Genomic DNA, 10,790 nt, shown 5'->3' with positions numbered 1-10,790 from the left:
TGTTTACTGAGTTCAATCATTCTGAAAAATTATCCATGTTTTCAGAGTGTTTTTTTAATTACAGAGTATCAGCTTTTTTTTTTTTTTTTTTTTTTTAATTTTTTTTCAACGTTTATTTTATTTTTGGGACAGAGAGAGACAGAGCATGAACGGGGGAGGGACAGAGAGAGAGGGAGACACAGAATCGGAAACAGGCTCCAGGCTCCGAGCCATCAGCCCAGAGCCCGACTCGGGGCTCGAACTCACAGACCGTGAGATCGTGACCTGGCTGAAGTCGGACGCTTAACCGACTGCGCCACCCAGGTGCCCCTCAGCTTTTTTAAATGAACCATTTTGTACACCTTTCATCTTCTGTCCTGTGTATTGTTTAATGTGGTCTTGGTTTCCTCCTCTCTCTATCTCTCTCTCTCTCTCTCTCTCTCTCTCTCTTTTCAATCTGTTTCTTGTTATGTCAGAAAATGGAGATATGGGTTATCTTTTGAAATTTAGTTTTACGTTGATTATTTTCATAAGATGTTAATAGTAACCAGTGTTTATGTAGCACATAATATGTGCCAGGCATTACTCTAACTGCTTTATATTAAAGTACTTACACCCATTTAATCCTTAAAACAATCTTATGAAATATAGGTTATTATCTTGTTTTACCAATTAGAAAATAAAAGCATTAGATAAAGTAACTTTCCTAAGATTCTTAGAATGTAGCAGCAGCACTAGGATTCAAACCCGGGAAACTGGCTTTTGAGTATGCTCTTGAGCCCTGTGTTATGTTGACTTTTAAGCATAGTGATGATTGATTTCTGTACCAGTTCCTGGTTGCTTTTCCAAACTAAATCTATCCGATAACCTTTTTTTGTTGTTAATTCTGGAAAGTAACAGTTTACCCGAAGACCACATTTCTCATTCCAAAGAAGTATGATCTTTCCTTAGATTACTGAATTTCGTCATTATTACTCTGGTCTGAAAGTGTCATTTGCATAATCTCTTTAGCATTTTCTTCTCAGTGTCATTCTGCTGAGAACAGAGCTCATCTCTTTGCCAAATTACTTTTTTTTTTTTGAGAGAGAGAGTGCAAATGAGCAGGGGAGGGGCAGACGGAGAGGGAGCGGAGTCCATCACGAGGCCGGATCTCAGGACTGTGATCATGACCTGAGCTGAAATCAAGAGTCAGGAGTCGGATGCTTAACCAACTGAGCCACCCAGGTGTCCCCCAAATTACTTCCTAAAACGTCTTACATAGATGTTCTCTGATAATTTGCCTTCATCTATCTGGGGATCTATGAGCCTTCATTACTTTTAAAACTTTTTTTTTTTTTTTAACGTTTATTTATTTTTGAGACAGAGAGAGACAAAGCATGAATGGGGGAGGATCAGAGAGAGGGAGACACAGAATCTGAAACAGGCTCCAGGCTCCGAGCTGTCAGCACAGAGCCCGACGCGGGGCTCGAACTCACGGACCGTGAGATCATGACCTGAGCCGAAGTCGGCCGCTCAACCGACTGAGCCACCCAGGCACCCCGAGCCTTCATTACTTTTAAAGTAATGCATGTTCATTGTATTGTAAATATTTTAAAATGTAAAGAAAAATATAAAAATTACCCTTGTTTCCCAGCCTTAAATTGGGCTGTTGTTTTATAGATATATACCCCATTAGATTGTACATTTCACAGAGGAAAGGACCTTTAGGATTTTTCACTACTATATCACCCAGCACCTTGCATAGTTCATAATTTGTGATACGTATACTGAAAAAAAAACAAAACATGAATTTTTAAATGTTTTTCTACAATACCAAACTTTCTCTTGAGGAAGATAGATCACAGTGATATATATAGTCTTATGTGTTTAAGCAGACAAAGCAAGTGTACCCAATAAATAGTCATTTATCACTCAGAGATCAAGTAGTTATTTGCAGAAAAGGATGAATCCATGTGTGGGCATTTTTATGATCCTTCTGCTCTCATTGTTTCCCAGCTAGATTTCACAAAGGTACCTGTATTTGGGGAACCTGGATCCTCAGATCAGTCACAACTGGCGCTTAATTAATTGTTCAGTAATTATGTACTGGAGTGAAACCTCCCAACCAATGTGAGGCTCTCAAAACTTGGTCTGTTACCAACCGCGAGCTGTCTTATTTATTTTTGTGTTTCCCTTAGTGCCTTGTTGGAGTTTGTAGTATAGAATATAGGTGCTCAATAAGTATGTGTACCACAGAATATTTCTAGTATTAGACAATCTGTGAGCCTTTTAGGGAAAATCCCAAACTATGGTTTTGAACCTCTGGAATATATTTTTCTTCTGCACTCTGGAAATTCCTCAAAGTAGAATTTCTAACTGGATTCCATGATTCTGCCTTAGTGGTAACGAACAGAGAGCAGGGAGGGAGAGGACATGGTTATTCAGAAAAGCTACACACTCCACAGTAACCGTGCTTGCTTTCGTGTGCTGCCCTACCCTACATTTAGCTCCCTGGTGTCTCCCCCCCCCCCCCTTGGGATTTCTTTTTTTGAAAAACTTTTTTAATGTTTATTTTAGAGAGAGAGAGACAGAGTGAGTGGGGGAGGGCAGAGAGAGGCAGACAGTCCAAAGCAGGCTGCAGGCTCAGCTGGCAGCACAGAGCCGGACGTGGGGCTCGAACTCACAAGCTATGAGATCATAGAACCGTAGTCAGACGCTCAACCAACTGAGCCACCAGGTGCCCCTTTTCCTTGGAATTTCTGTGCAATCTGCATCCATGGAACTTTTCTTTCATTTTAATTATAAATGTCTTGGTATGTTTCTAAAGTGTGAGAACTGATATCTTCACACCTCAAAAATTAAGTTTCTCAATTTCAGAAAATGTTCTCCAAAAAAATTTTTTTACGGTTTGGTTGAGTCAGGACCCAGGTAAGATTTATTTATATATTGCAGTTGTTTGATTTATCTTTACAACTGCAGTGTATAATTTAATCTTTATTTGTCTTTAAAGTCTCTTGATATATATAGGCTTCAACCACTCCCCACCACCACCACCAACCAATTCATTTCTTTTTCAATTTATTTATTTTGAGAGGGAGAGAAGGAGTTTGTGTGTACTAGCAGGGGAGGGGCAGAGGGGGGAGGAGAGAGAATCCCAAAGCAGGCCCTACACTGTCAGCACAGAGGGCCCCCCCCCCCCTCCGTGGGGCTGAAACTCAAGAACTGCGAGATCATGTTTCAGGTGAACTGAAACTAAGAGTTGGTTGCCCAACCAACTGAGCCACCCAGGCACCCCCAATTCATTTTTCGAAGAATCTGATCATTTGTTCTAAAAAGTATTCCAGGAGTACCTGGGTGGCTCTAGTCCATTAAGCGTCTGACTTCAGCTCAGGTCATGATTTCACGGTTTGTGAGTTTGAGCCCCACCTTGGGCTCTGTGCTCACAGCTGGGAGCCTGGAGCTGCTTCAGATTCTATGCCTCCCTTTCTCTCTGCTCCTCCCCCACTTGCACTGTCCCTCTCAAAAATAAATCTTAAAAAAAATGTTTCTCACATTCAAGATTTTGCTAATTATTTCCCTTAGGTGCCATTTTACGTGTTTCTCTCTTGAATATGCCTTAAATGGTTAGTTAAAGGCTTGGTCAGAGTCTAGGTGTTTGATGAGAATGAGTCCTTGGTGGTGGTGTCTAGTTCCATGAGGGGACACAGTTCTGGTTGTCTTTTTGACGGTCGTTACCTGGATCTATTGATGAGGTCAGTGGTTCTGGAAATGGACCACAGACACTGAATGTACATAGGGCTTTCAGGGGCCCCACAAGGTCAAATAATACTATATATTCTATAATCCTAAGATAATACTTGCCTTTTTCTCTGTGTTGAAAGTTTTACTGATGAGGCAAAATGATTGATGGGTCTTAGCACAAGTTGAAGCTGTAGCACCAAACTGTACATGGTGGTCCTGTCCTTCAGTCTAACACCACAGTTAAAAAAAAAGAATATTTCATTTAAATGTCTTTGCTGAAGTCATAAGTTAATTTTTACTTAATCTTGACCCTTCAATACATGTCCTTAATATCAGTAGGCAAAATGAGAAACACATAAAACTTTTGCTACAGAATGAAGTGCAATGGTTGTTCGAAGAAAAAACACTTAAGTGAAAATGAACTAGGCACTTTTTCACTGCGCATCATTTCTACTTTGAAAGAGTGACTGGCAGGCAAACCAGGGGTATTTAGACTTGAGGATTTGGCCAAAGAATAATAGTACTTGTTAATGCGAAAATTTGAGTTTTCAAGAGAAAATTGGAATTTGGGTAAAACTTGCCTATTAACACCAGTAACATGACAGCTTCCCAATACTTTCCTAATGAAATCAGTGTTGACTTAACAATGGTTACTTTTGATAGTGTGTAATGAAATATGTCCACATTTGGAAATCTTCACAACAAATATTTTCCAGATGATCTAAAGATCCAACAGAGTATGAAAAGTTTATAAGATTTCAGATTCTATACTGCAGTTGACCTTTAGGAAACTACCACTTGTCCGATTTTAGTGTTGTCTTAAATAAGAATCCACAATTACCTAAAAAGGCTATTAAAATACTCTTCCCCATAGAGAGCTACAGTAATCAAGACCATGTGTTACAACATATAAATAATATATGGTAAATTGATTCTTGACAAGGGTGTCAAAACAACTCAAAGGGGAAAGAATTTTCAATAAACTGTGCAGGGACAACTAGATATCTACATGCAAAAGAATGAAGTTGAGCCTCTGCCTCACACCATATACAAACGTTATTTCAAAATGGATCACAAACTTGAATGTAAGTGCCAACTCATGAAACTTAGAAGAAAATGTAGGGGTAAATCTTTGTGACCTTGGAGTAAGCCATTGTTTCTTAGATATGACACCAATAGCAAAAGCAACCAAAGAAAAAAAGTAAAATTGAACTTCATCAAAATTAAAAATTTTGTGCTTTAAAGTACACTATCAACAAGGAAAAGACAACTCGGTGGGAGAAAATTTTTGCAAGTAATCTATCTGATAAAGGACTTGTATAAAGAACTTACAATTCAATAATAAAAAGACATCCCAATTTAAAACTGGGCAAAGGAGGGGCGCCTGGGTGGCTCAGTCGGTTGAGCGTCCGACTTCAGCTCAGGTCATGATCTCACAGTCTGTGGGTTCGAGCCCGCGTCGGGCTCTGTGCTGACGGCTTGGAGCCTGGAGCCTGCTTCGGATTCTGTGTCTCAGGCTCTTTCTGCCCCTCCCCCACTTGTGCTCTGTCTCTCTGTGTCTCTCAAAAATAAATAAAAATTTAAAAATTAAAAAAATAAAATAAAACTGGGCAAAGGATTGAGTAGACATTTCTCCAAAGACATAGGAGTGGTCAATAAACACATGAAAAAAGTCTTTATTAGCCGTCAGGGAAATTCGAATCAAAACTACAATGGAATGAATGCCACTTCACTCCCACGAGGATAGCTAGAATCAAAAAGATGACAGCAGGTGTTGAGAAGGAGCAGGTGGAGAAATTGGAATGCCCATATATTGCTGGTGGGGATTTAAGTAGTATTGACACTTTGCAAAGAAAACAGTGGAAGCTTCTCAAAAGGTTAATTAGAGTTACCATATGACAGCAGTTTTACACCTGAGTATATGTCCAAGAAAATGAAAATATGTCTACACAAAACCTTATACATGAATGTTCATATCAGCATTATTGATAGTAGCTAAAAAATGAAAATAACCCAAGTGTACAACATGTGAGCAGGTAAGTAAAATAGTGATAAATCCATATGATAGAATATTATCTGGCAATAAAAATGAGGTACTGGTAAGTCCTACATCTATGGGTCTCCCAATTCTGTAGCTGCTGTGTATGCAATGCAAAATGGAACTGGATAGACTTGGACTTTCGTTCTTGCTCTGTCCCTTATTCCATGAGTGACCAGCTACTTGAGCAAACCTCTTTGATAATATCGATCTCAGATTGTTGTGAAGGTGCAGTACTCAGCACATAAATGTACTCAAATAATAGGTTTCTTCATGTTGCCTTTTTAACCTTGGGAATTCCAATGAAGAAAGAAGGACATGGCAGAGAATACAGAAAGTTCTGAGAGTGATTTTTTCTTCACAAAGAACTTATCTTGTAGCTTCTTCTGTTAAAGTATGAGCACATGCTTATGAGATATGTAGATGTGTATAATTTGCACCAAAGTGCTTAAGTATGCTCCATTTTCATCTCTTGAAGGCACTTTTAGGATTCACTTTGAGAATGAAATTAGAACAAAGGATGTAAAAAGTAGCCGTGAGCACAAATGTAAAGCTAAAACATCAAGATAATTCAAATAAAGTAACTTTACAAGTGCTCAATCATAACACGTGTAAGAAAGTTAAAACAATGCAAGATATGTGGGAAGAGTTGAAAGCAGAATAAATCCAAATGATCAACATATTGTAAGCTGTATGAAGGTAAAGAATTGTATTTTATTCACTACTAAACGTCTAGCTCAGTGACCGACACGGAGCTGATGCACAATAGATATTTTCTGGACTAATGAATGAGCTATAACAACTATTTAATAGGAGTTCCAGAATGCAAGACCTAGAAAGGAAAAAAATAGAAGTACCTACTTCAGGCCACAGTTTGATAAGTCTGCAAATAAGTAGCTAATAATAATAATAATAATAATAATATGTTTATAAAGGAAAAAAAATCAAATTGACAAAAGAATTTTCATCTGTCATATAGTATCCAAGAGGCAGTAAAACAATATTGTTAGGAGAAAGGGAGGACATTGAGCCCAGCCATGTGATGGCATTCTCAGAAATTTCACCACTTTCTTGGAAAATGTTAATCAAGGATTTACTCAATCAAAAAGAAAGAATCTAAATGGGAAGACATGAGATAAAAGATATAGAGAAAAGCAAATGTTCATAAAATGTACAAATTCAAATGCTTGCTGGAATATATTTATACATGATATAAAATTTTAAAGTAAACTAGAATAAAACATTTTTAAATATTAAAAGAAGATTCAGGGGAAGATGGTAGTTAAGCACACTAAAGATCTCATCCAGTTGGGTAAAGTTACAGATACTAGTTGATCAAAAAGTAATTTTAAGCATGAGTAACCCTTGCTATCCTGACTCAGTATGTGATCTCAAGGAACCAAATAAAATTTCACACAGAGTTATGACAAGCCATCCAGATCTTAAAAACCAAATAGGTTAAGGGGCACCAGGATAGCTCAGTTGGTTAGGTGTCTGACTCTTGATTTTGGCTCAAGTTGTGATCTCAGTTTGTGAGTTCCAGCCTCATGTTGGGCTCTGAGCTGACAACGCGGAGCCTGCTTGGAATTCTCTTTCTCTCCCTCTCTCTCCCCCTTCCCCAGGATAAATAAACATTTAAAAAAAGTATGTTGGGATAATAATGGTATCCCTTGCTATTCCAACTTTAGACCCAGATAGATTAAGATAACAAGGGCTCCTTGAGTATTTGTTGAAATATTTAAAGGAAACAATCCAAGAATATAAAAACAATGTGCAATCTCTTGACAATTAGAAAGAAAAAGAAGAGTCTGAGGGGAAGGGAAGTTTTAAAAACGTAATCCATCAAAGAAGGAAGCAGGCAATAACAGAGCCAGATCCCTTTTTTTCCTTCTTTTATCCATTCACAATTTAGTTTAGAAGCCATTAGTTGAGATCAATTTAGGTAGGCCTTGTGTGAGGTGTCAGAAAAGCAGGGTGAGGATGAGGTATGTGTGGTGTATGTGGTTGGGAGGGTAGCAGCAACAGATGAGTTACATGTAGAGGAGTTGATCACATAAGGAAACACTGAAGATGATAGGGTTGTGACACCGCAATAGCATGAGTACATCTAGCTTCTGCATCTCTATTCTAAATACTATTCTCTAAAAGGAACCAGGGCTCTTCGTGAAATGACTAACTCTAGGACTGGGGCAGGTTAAGTCTGGAAGATCTCACTTGCCAAAGGTAAGGAAGTGTTCAAAGAATGATGGGGACCCGTCAAACAGGTACAGAAAACATCTTGAAGAGCCCTCTGCTGGCTAATCTTGAGGTACTTTGTATATCAAAAATAAATAATGGTAACATTATAATCCATCGAATAAAGTAGGAATTCATGAGTCCACACTGGTTAAAAGAATAAACAGGGAAAAGAAAAAGCTTCTCTTTAGAGCAGGGTAGCAATTGATGAATGCAGTTGGAATAATGGCATTAGAAAACGACCATTTGGCAACCACCATAGTTATAATTAATCTAGCCAAACAACATCAATTAATGTTAAAACTAGTTTGTGAAAGTTTGATAAGGAATGGATCATTTACATTGTCTCAAAGTTCTCTCTACAAAATACTGATTACAAAAGGGAAAAGTAACTACAGTAGACAAACTTGGCAGACCTCACTTTTTGTGAGTGATTACAGCTAATATCACAAGTATTGAGACAAATCAAAAATGCGTAGCACCTAGTACAATGCAGTAAAAAGAGCACAGCATTACTTCTGTGATATTAGAAATGCATAGTATGAATCTTAGGAAATATCTCAAACTGAGGGATATTCTTCAAAATCACTAGCCAGAAATTTTGAAAAGTTATCAAGTTCTTGAAAGTCAAGGAGATGCATAAGAACTATTATAGGATGAAGGACCTAAAGAGACATGACAACAAAATGCAACATGTGATTCCAGCTAAGCCATGTCTGGACTCCAACTTCCAGAAACTAAGATAATAAAATGTGTGTTGTTTTAAACCACTAAGTTTGTGATAACTTGTTACACAGCACAGAACACTAACATAAAACTCCTTTTATTCATGAGCATAGATACAAAAGTCTTGAACAAAAGATTAACAAATAGAATCCAGCAATTTGTGAAAATACTACACCACTAACAAGGTAAGTTTATCTGAGGAACAGAAGATTGGTTTAATATGTGACCATCATAGCAGACTACAAGAAGAAAACTCTCATGATTGCCTCAAAAGATACAGAAGAACCTGATCACTCTCAATGTCTGTCATGATGACAATTCTCCAAATAACCTATGCCTTTAGCAAACATCATACATAATGGTGAATTATTCAGAGCTTTCCTTCTTAGTTCAGGAGTGAGTTAAGGATGCCTACTATCCCCACTTCTATTCAGCATTTTACTGGAGGTGCTAATTAGTTCACAAGGTAGGAAATAAAAAGTATTAGGATTGAGAAGGAAAACGTAAGACTTATTTTTGGCAGATGACTTGAATGTTTACAGAAAATCCAAAGAACCTATATAAAAATTATAGACTGAGTTTAGGAAGGTCCTTGGATATAATATCAACATATGAATATGTGTTGTGTTTTTACCTATAAGCATCAATCATAAAATGAAATTTTAACAAGACTCCACTGATGGGGAGAAACTGAAGTATTTGGGAGAAGTACACTGACCAAAGGAGCAGAGTGAGAGGATTCAAGTCCTGCGGAATCACCACTCAGGTGACTTCATGAACCCCTTTTAAATAGACCACAAATATAAAATAGCCATAAAATGCAACATCTCTCATTGCCAAGATCTCTTATATATACAGACATTGAAGAACAATCATTCTTTTTTTTTTTTAATGTTTATGTACTTGAGAGACAGCACGAGTGGGGGTGGGGCAGAGAGAGAGAGAGAGAGGGAGAGAAAGAGGGAGAGAGAATGAATCCCAAGTAGGCTTCGTGCTGTCAGCACAGAGCCCGACGCGGGGCTCAATCCCATGAACCATGAGCTCATGACCTGGGCTGAAAGCAAGAGTCTGACACTTAACCGACTGAACCACGCAGGAGCCCCTCCAGTTTATTTTTAATCTGTTATGGTTCTTAGCCTTCTTTATCTTTCCTGAAATTTACATTTTTGAAAAGTTGTTATTTTATCACTTCATTCATTTTACTTAATGCAGAATTGAGAAAAGACAAACTGGATTGGCCCTAAGGCTCTTTCTTCACCATTCTTCACAGATTCTGAGTTAGCTCAGAAAAAGAAAAAACTGGTACCAACTTTGGAGCTCCAGAGGGTCCCCTTTCTAGCAAGACCACTTCCCTACCCAGGTTGCATGGTTGCACCTACTCTCTGACCTCTCTTCATCCAGATAGAGCATAGTTGGGGGTGGGTCCCTCTTTACTGAAGGCTTTCTTTTTTTTTTTTTTTTAACGTTTATTTATTTTTGAGACAGAGAGAGACAGAGCATGAACGGGGGAGGGTCAGAGAGAGAGAGGGAGACATAGAATCCGAAACAGGCTGCAGGTTCTGAGCTGTCAGCACAGAGCCCGACGCGGGGCTTGAACTCACAAACCGAGGGATCATGACCTGAGCTGAAGTTGGATGCTTAACCAACTGAGCCATCCAGGCGCCCCTACTGAAGGGTTTCTTAAGAATGGTTCTCTATGAAGACAATGGGTTGAGAGCTTGGAAGATTGTGAGCTTTGTTGCCCCTCAGTTTATAAATCCTTCTGTGATGAACACTTTATATTTGCCCTGGGTGGTCTTAGTGGGGTGTATATGTATGTCTGCACCCTCTTTGAACTGTAGTTGGTGACCACAAAAAGAAAGACTCCAGTCTATCCCAATGCTATCCATTTTTAGAAGCAGCAAAGTCCAACTGCCTCCCTTCCCAGGGTGAGAAATATTCCCTTGGGATCTAGGAGTGATGTGATCCCTGGGAATGGGGATGGGCACCAAAAGGAGGCAGAGTTGCCATAATGGACTATATGGAGGTAAATCTTCTGTGTATGTGTATAAGATAGATCATATATATATATCTTATATATGATCTAGCTTAG

Source organism: Panthera uncia (genome assembly GCF_023721935.1).
Source record: "Panthera uncia isolate 11264 chromosome B3 unlocalized genomic scaffold, Puncia_PCG_1.0 HiC_scaffold_1, whole genome shotgun sequence".
Taxonomy (NCBI): domain Eukaryota; kingdom Metazoa; phylum Chordata; class Mammalia; order Carnivora; family Felidae; genus Panthera; species Panthera uncia.
This window is presented reverse-complemented; position numbering follows the sequence as displayed.